Genomic DNA, 8119 nt, shown 5'->3' with positions numbered 1-8119 from the left:
GTCTAATTGTACCGAGTTGTTCCAGAAGGCAAGGGAAGAAGCAGTGGAAAGAGGAAGAAGAATCTCTTATCAACTTTTGGACAACTTCTTCATCTTTGGGAAGTTGAGTCCTGACTCTCCAAGACAGAGCCAGAAATGCAATCGCCTCTTCTAGCCTCCCTTGAAGCTCAGGCATGGATACGTGACTGCCAACTAGCTGGACCCAGGTGAAGTTTAATTCAGAAGGGAATGACAAGAGAAAACAGAATCTTCTCCTCCCCCTCCTCTTCTCCGTTGGTCACTCCTCTTCCTCCTCCTCCTCCTTCAGTGAGAGTGGTGGGGGAGGTCTCACCTTCTCATGGACAGCAATGGTTGCATTCAGTTTTCTGTATCATCAGGGAGGCTGGGACAGTGGTGTGTTCCTAGAAAGACCCCACAGGGGGTTGGAGGCTAACTGTGTAGCCTCTGAGCCCACTTTCCAGCTCTTCTAGAGATTCTTTGAATTTTCTGAACTTTTTAATAATTTCCTTTTCTGTTTAACCTAGTTAACATGGGTTCTGTTGTTTGCAACTAAAACACTGATTTTTGTCTCTCTTATATCCCTGATGATGACACATAAGTATTTGTTGATACAATAATTCTGAAAAACTTCACTTTCATAAGGGCCTCTTCTCTACTGAGTAACGTAGAAAATAAATATTTACTAAGTCAAACACGCCGTTTAGTCAAATAAACAAGTTATACCTAGCGCTCTAGGACTTCAAGTAAATAGGATCTATGAGGCCAGTGATACTGAAATGTCCTTAAAGACTATTCCACACTTCATTATTTTCAAATCAGGAAGGAGTACCTATCAGTATCAGAGAGAAGATTTGCTTTTTCCCCCAAATGACTGGGCCTTTCCCAGGGAAATTCATATTTGGTAGGTTTGAGTTGGGGGCCTAGGAATGTATGCTTTTTTTTTTTTTGCCTTTTTTTTTTTTTTTTAAGATTTTGTTTATTTATTTGACAGAGAGAGAGAGAGCACAAGCAGGGGGAATGGCAGGCGGAACAAGGAACCCCATGTGGGACTCTATCCCAGGACACTGAGATCATGACCTGAGCCGAAAGCATTTGCTTAAGCAACTGAGCCACCCAGAATTTATGCTTTTTGAAAGCATTCTAATTGATTTGGATTTACCACCATGAAAGAAACAACTGAACTAAAAAGGCATGTAGGCCACAGAGATTGTGGGAAGAACTCTAGGTTGAGAGTGGGCTCAGAGGCTAGGCAATCAGATCAAGAAGTCAGGAAGGGGCACCTGGGTGGCTCAGTGGGTTAAGCCTCTGCCTTCAGCTCAGGTCATGGTCTCAGGGTCCTGGGATCAAGCCTCGAATTGGGCTCTCTAATCAGCAGGAAGCCTGCTCCCCCCACCCTCTCCTGCCTCTCTGCCTACTTGTGATTTCTGTCAAATAAATAAATTAATTAAAAAAAAAAAGTCAGGAGAAAGTGTCCAGTGTCAGCTTAGCATCAGTCGACAACCCTCTAAAAACTCGGAATTAAGGTTGCCTCAGAGATAACTAATAAAAACATCTTCCAATGGATATGATTGTATGTCTGTGGAAATAAGTTATAATGTGAGACTGAAAAATTTGGGAACACCCAAAAGTCCACTTTTGGGGTATAGGAGGACTCTCTGGGGGTAGGCCTGAAATGTGATTGTAACCTAACCTGAGGATTAGGTTACATTATTGTATTATTGTATCCATTATTGTATCCATTCTATTATTGTATCCATTTTAAGGAAAATGTGTCCATACTGAAGAGGATTACTCAGGTTCAAACCAGAGTATCACTGGCCACTTTGGGTGGCCTCTGCACCCATTAAAACTTCTTAGAGATCCTCATAATCCATATTTCTCTCTACTCATTATGGCAGCTGTTCTTTGCAAAGCTCTTCTCACTCTCCTTCCAGAACATTCCGACCCATCTGGCTTCTTTTGCACTTCTCTCTATCCCAAATCTCTGCCTCTTGCCTTCTGAGTCTCTCTTTTCTTTACTGGTGCCATGCCTCTTGTAACAAATCTGATTGACTTTTACATTCTTTATCCCACCCATACCCTAAGTAAAAAAAAAGGGGGGGGGGATTTTCTTAGAATGCAGAGGGAGGGGAAAGACTGAATACATTAATATTTTGTCCCTATCTAAGATATGACTTTGGGGCGCTTGGGTGGCTCAGTCGGTTGGGAATCTGCCTTCAGCTCAGGTCATGATCCCAGGGTCCTGGGATGGAGTTTAGCGTGGGGCTCCTTGCTCAGCCAGGAGCCTGTTTCTTCCTTTCCCTCTGCCTGCTGCTCTTCCCACTTGCGCATTCTCGCTCTCTGACCAATAAATAGATACAATCTTTAAAAAAGTAAATAAAATATGACTTTGTTCGTTAAGGTTCTTTAGATACAAGTATCCCAACCCAACTCAAGCTAGTTTAAATCAAAATGAGAACTTACTGGATTCATGGAATCCAAAAAGGAGTTGACAGTCGAGGTACTTGGGAATAAGGGCAACTCTAGAAGCTTAACATCAGATATTTGTGGGTCCTTCTTCGAGAGTAGGGATCTCAACATTTTCCACTGTGACTCACTGAAGAGGAATGGAGACCTTGAAACCTTTCAGTTATTCCCAATATCCAGAGGACAAAAGTCAGTGCAGGCTGAATTATCACCTTACTCCTAAAAATCCAAGGGACAATATGCATGCATTTGCATATGCAAACATAGAGGCATGATGATGCCATTTGAATTATAATGCATAGTTTTAAAGTCTTATTATTGAAAAATGATAGGTCCAAAAGATCACTACACACAACCACCACAATAAACTAAACTGATAATTATAAGCTCAATAATCGAGAAGCCAAGTTTATAGTAATTTATAATTAATGTCATTTATAATTAATGATCAATGTAATTGAGTCATCAAAACCCACAGTCAATGCTAAACAACACCAATAAAGCACTGATGGTAAAGTGTCATTACCCCAAATTGCAGGAATTCAGCTATCTGGGTGCCTGTGCTGTGAGAGCATCACTTCATTGCCAAGTTGGCCCAGCAGACAGCTTCCCCAGCACAATGCCGAATTGGCATTCTCAGAACACCCTTCTAACAATCACTTTAGTTTATGAATCCTAAGTTTTAGTAACCCATAGTGACCCATTCGGCAGATTATTAGAAAATAGTCCCTCATTATACATAAACATTTATGGCAGTATATACTAAAGTCATTTGCAATTTATAGAATATGAACGGGGTTGGGGGGGGCGCCTGGGTGGCTCAGTCAGTTAAGGTTCTGCCTTCAGCTCAGGTCATGATCCCAGGGTCCTGGAATTGAGCCCCGCATCAGGCTCCTTTCTCAGTGGGGAGTCTGCTTTGCCCTCTCCCTCCCTGCTGCTCCTCCTACTTGTGCTCTATCTCTCTGTCAATTGAATAAATAAAATCCTAAAAAAAAAAAAAAAAAGAATAGGAACAAGGGCTTGCACTTCGGGTCATTTTTGAGGCTTCCCAGGTGTTCCCATGGTCCTTTGGGAGCCACAGCTCTGGAAATCTGCTGTAATTTCCAGCTACTAATAGCACCTCTTCTTCAGACCAAAATCTCCAAATGCCAAAAGAGATTCAGATTGGCCCAGCTTGAGCCAGGTGTCCAGCCTGGAAACCAACCACCCATGGGGTTTGGAGAGCAGGGAGGAGGGAACAGGACCTCTTAATAGAAAGCAGTTTGGTTTGTTGGCTCGGCCCCAGGGGTGTGGAGGGCAATTCGCACAAAAGAGCACTCCACAGCGGACAGCATCCACTAAAATAACACCAGCAATAAAAACTGAATTAAGATCAGAAGGCTTACACCATGCCTTGGACATCCAGAGGGAACTGGATTCTTTATTTTGTCTCCAGCCTCTAGGTAGCTGGAAGAAAAATCTAGATTCCATCGAAGGCAACAATGGAAACAATACCTCTAGGAAATACTCAATCTCTCTGTGTGAAAATGCTCAGTCTCCCAGCTTCTGGAGTCTTTTTCCCACTCATCCCTTTTCTACTGCCCCCCTTGGAATCATATGGCGGTGACCTTGGTTTCTGGAGTTTCCAGGGCCTTGTCTCTGGCTCCAGTTATGGTCACTGCTTGCAGTGCTGAATCTGGCAGCTAGGAGGATTTGTGATCTAGTCCCTCAGGCTGTTCAGGGCTCTACGTTTCTCCTTGGCAAGCTCAGCTCCACATTACAGTTGCTGGCTAGGTGGGAATCCTTCTGAGCTTCTGTCATGTGCCCTTACTGGCTCCCCAACCCTGGGGATCCCTCCTAATCTTCTCTAGACCCTCATTCTGCCTGGCATAGCTTGGTTCTCATTAGCTATGCTTCGACGCGTGAGGTCTCTCTGTCATTAGTGCTTTTCATTCTCTGGATGTTTCAGGTCAGTCCTAATGGTCGTGTGTGTGTGTGTGTGTGTGTGTGTGTATGTGTTGTACGGTTTGCATAGTGTGTGTGGAGTGTGTGATGCATGGTGTATGTGTGTGTGTTTGAATGGTGTGTGTGTATGATGTGTGGTGTAAGGTGTGTGTGTGTGTGTGTGTGTGTGTGTGTGTGTGTGTGTGTGTAGTGGGAGTTTTCTCCTTTCTTTCCCACCTCCTCTTCCCATAATCCCTTGGGACTGAAAGGAAAGGCTTTTATCACTTTCTCTCTGACATATCCCCCGTCACCACAGAGAGAACTTCATGGCTTCATCGATACTCTAAGAGCCTGTTCTTGATACGCTAAAGAGGAAGATAAGAGAATTTTGAGAATGATGCTTACTGAATGCTTGTTATGTCCCAGACACTTTCTAACTACCTCTAAGTGTTACAGTGCTTGGTAGCTAGAGGGAATCCAACTTGTTGAACGTGCGCTTTCTGCGTACTAGCTGATTAAATACTCCAAACAGTCCTCTGAGGTAATTATTATTACTCCCATTTTACAGATAAGGAGAGTAAGTCATAAAGAAATTCAGTAATTTGCTGAAGGTCACATAACAGGTAAATGGAAGAACCTGGTTTGAGCCCAAATAATGTACCTGAGAGTCTGTCATTTTAGCCAGTTGGTGATTATAACTCTCTCAGACAGAAGCCTGGATCTAAAGATAAATGTCTTGCTGAGAAATCTCATTTTAAATGCCAATAGCAGAATATTAATTCTTTATTTCTTTTTGCCTCATTTGTAACAATTTAATCTTTCCCCTGGCAGATGGGTGCTTAGGGCTAACCCGGGAAGGCCGGCTTTCCTCTGAAAGACGAATAGAGGAAAACACATTAATAATTTTTCAAAATACTGCCCTCTTGCTAATCATAACGACAGCAATAAGGACATAGAAGCATAACAATAGTAATGTCATGGGGCAAATAGGGATGGTACCCATCTAAGCACTGTTTTGGGAAATGAGTTCTTGGCCAAGCAGGCGTATGCTCAGATCTTCTTGACAAGGGCCACTTCTGAAGCCATGAGAGGTCCTCAAGCTACTCAGCTCAGAGATCTGCCTCTAAACGATGAGATCCAGCTGCTTGGGGATTCGCTGCTCTCAGAGGACTTTCTGGCCACATGGCCTCTCGCGTTTCTCACCTACAGGGAGAAGACACCCTGGCTAGGTGCTCTCGAGTCTCTGGCCAGACTGACAGTTACATTTTCTGTGGTGACCAAATAGATGGTGACACAAGCTTCCCCTGGAGGGGACCCCCTATGGGTTCTAAAAAAAATCGAATCTCTGAATCAACAAGGCTGAGAACCAGATATGGGGAGCGACGCCTTGCAGGGAACCCCTCCTGGGCAGTCAGGCATTCCTAGTGGTCCCCTTCTCTGTCTCTGAGTCTGGGTTCCCCTAAACAACAAGCCAGAGCTGTCTTCCCTGGGAGTTTTCCTAGAGAGTGCGGGCCAGACGGCCTAGTGAGAGAGGGATGGAGAGACCTCATTCAAAGATGCCCTGCAGGACAGGCCAGCCACTTCCTGGTGGCCTGATTGTGTGGGGCTTATCTACAAAGCCACCTGACAGACATCTCCGAGCTGTCTACCTGGAGGAGAAAGAGAAAGGTCTCATGCATCAGCGGCCATCCTTTCTGGTCAGAGGTCTGTCCCTCCAACAGCTGGCCAAAGAGAAGTCCCCAGCATATACAGACAAGGAAGTCACCCCCAGGATGCCAGCCGTGCTGTGTTGACAGCTGTCGGGTTCAGCATGAAGACAGTCTTAGCTCACAGAGGACCAAGACTGCAGGAAAAGACAGGGTGAGGCCAGCTGTGTCTGAAGAGGAGCGACAGCAGCACCTACCTTCTTTAGACAGCCACCACCAGCGGTGTGAGCTCAGGAGGGTCACTTTAAGCTTCAGGGCTTCCGATTCCTCATCCATGAAGATTGGGGGGACCAGGGACATGAGGCAGTAAACTCGGTCATTAAAGCTCCTTTTGACCCACACTCCACATAGGACAGAAATTCCAAATGGGATCTGAGGAGAAAGAATGGGCTGGGGAGCAGACGGGGGGGAGGAGCAGGCTCCCTGGAGAAGGTGCGTCTTGGTGGGGGTGGAGGGGTATGTGAGGGGGTGGGGGGGTGGGGAGACAGCTGAGGCAGAAGATGCGCAAAGGCTTAAGGGACGTGGGCACAAGGAAAATTCAGTTTGTGTAGAACTGTAGGTGATCTGGGGATCGAGTGGGAATGACAGTCTCTAAGGGTAGAGGTGATAGCCTAGGGCTGGGGTACCCTCCTTAAGCGGAAGCTGGCTGGGGTCCTCCAGGAAAAAGGATGCATTGTGGAACTGCTGGGCAGTGTAGCGAGTAAGGAGGACACCAACACCCTCTAGGAGGGCCAAGAGGAGGCCCCCCATCATGCTGAGTCTACTATGGCCATTGGGCCACTGCGGGCTGCCAGCACTGCCCTGGTCAGTTCTCGGCTCGTGATGGAGTTCCAGGGATCTTCTTTGCCCTGTGGCACACCAGGCCACAGTTGATGGTGGAGAACAGCTTCCCCCCACACACCGCAAAGTTACCTCCAGTCCGGGGGGCTCGGATCCCCTCAGCGTTGACACTAGCTCTCAGTCAGTGCAAATTTTGACAGGGGCGTTGCGGAAGGCCTTGATGGCCTGGAAGATTCCACAGCCAATGAATCCACAGGGAAGGCAATTGACTACCATTCACCAGGGGCGAGGCTCCCGAGTGTACTTGTCCATGGCGCTGGCGTCCGGCTGCATGGTCTGGCTCGGCTCAAGCTCTCTTTCCATGATGCAGAAGTAAGGCAAGAATGTGGCTGTCCAGCCAGGCACCATAGTGCTCAGTCCACTTGTCTCTGGCTGGGTCCAAAGGACTAGCTCTGGCCAAAAGAACCGAAGTAGAAATGATGTATCTCATTTTTCAGCTGAGGGGATTATCAACGGTGCTTCCCCCAACTGCCTTCCCTTCCCCAGCCTCCGGAGGCTTTAAGTTCAAGATGGCAGCATGATAGCAGGCCAGGGGGCCTGGATCCCTGAGCCCTTGCCTGGAAGACAGCTGCCCAGGAACATTGTCATCCGACTTGTCACAAGCAAGAAATACATTCGCCTTGTGTTAATCCAATCATATATTGCAGTCATTGTCATGGCAATTAGCCTATCCTATCTAGGACAGCTAAACTAGGAAAGTCCAGGAAGCCGCAGAGCGGAAGCTCAGCTATTTGGTAATCCACAACTTGGGGAAACCCAAGGATGAGTCCACTCTTCAGTCTTGGGTGATACTGATTTTATTTACTTACGGAGAGATGACCACGTGCCAGACCCTTTTCTCCACTCGGGGGATGCAATGCTAGGATGACACAGCCCATGGTCCTGTGTGGCTTACATGGAGGAGAAACATAACAAGCTGACATACTAAGTGTATGACTTGTAGGATCAAAGCATAACTGACTTTGTCTTGCCCTGCCTGTCCGAAGTAAATTCAGTGGTGGTGAGATTTTCGAGCAACAGAAATGTGGGCAGATCTATTTTTTTTTAAAAAGATTTTATTTATTTGACAGAGATCACAATCAGGTAGAGAAGCAGGCAGAGAGAGAGGGGGAAGCAGGCTCCCCACCGAGCAAAGAGCCTGATGCGGGGCTTGATCCCAGGACCCTGGGACCATGACCTGAGCT

General features: G+C 46.4%; 1 pseudogene; it reads right to left on the bottom strand.

Moving 5' to 3' along the window:
- Window positions 1-6686: 6686 nt before the first annotated feature.
- On the bottom strand, window positions 6687-7187 carry LOC125097341 (mitochondrial import inner membrane translocase subunit Tim17-B-like; annotated as a pseudogene).
- Between the last annotated feature and the right edge of the window lie 932 nt (window positions 7188-8119).

The sequence above is a fragment of the Lutra lutra genome, chromosome 4 (genome assembly GCF_902655055.1).
Source record: "Lutra lutra chromosome 4, mLutLut1.2, whole genome shotgun sequence".
NCBI classification, from domain to species: Eukaryota; Metazoa; Chordata; class Mammalia; order Carnivora; family Mustelidae; genus Lutra; species Lutra lutra.
The sequence above is the reverse complement of the archived record's forward strand: the minus strand, read 5'-3'. Positions and strand labels throughout refer to the sequence as shown.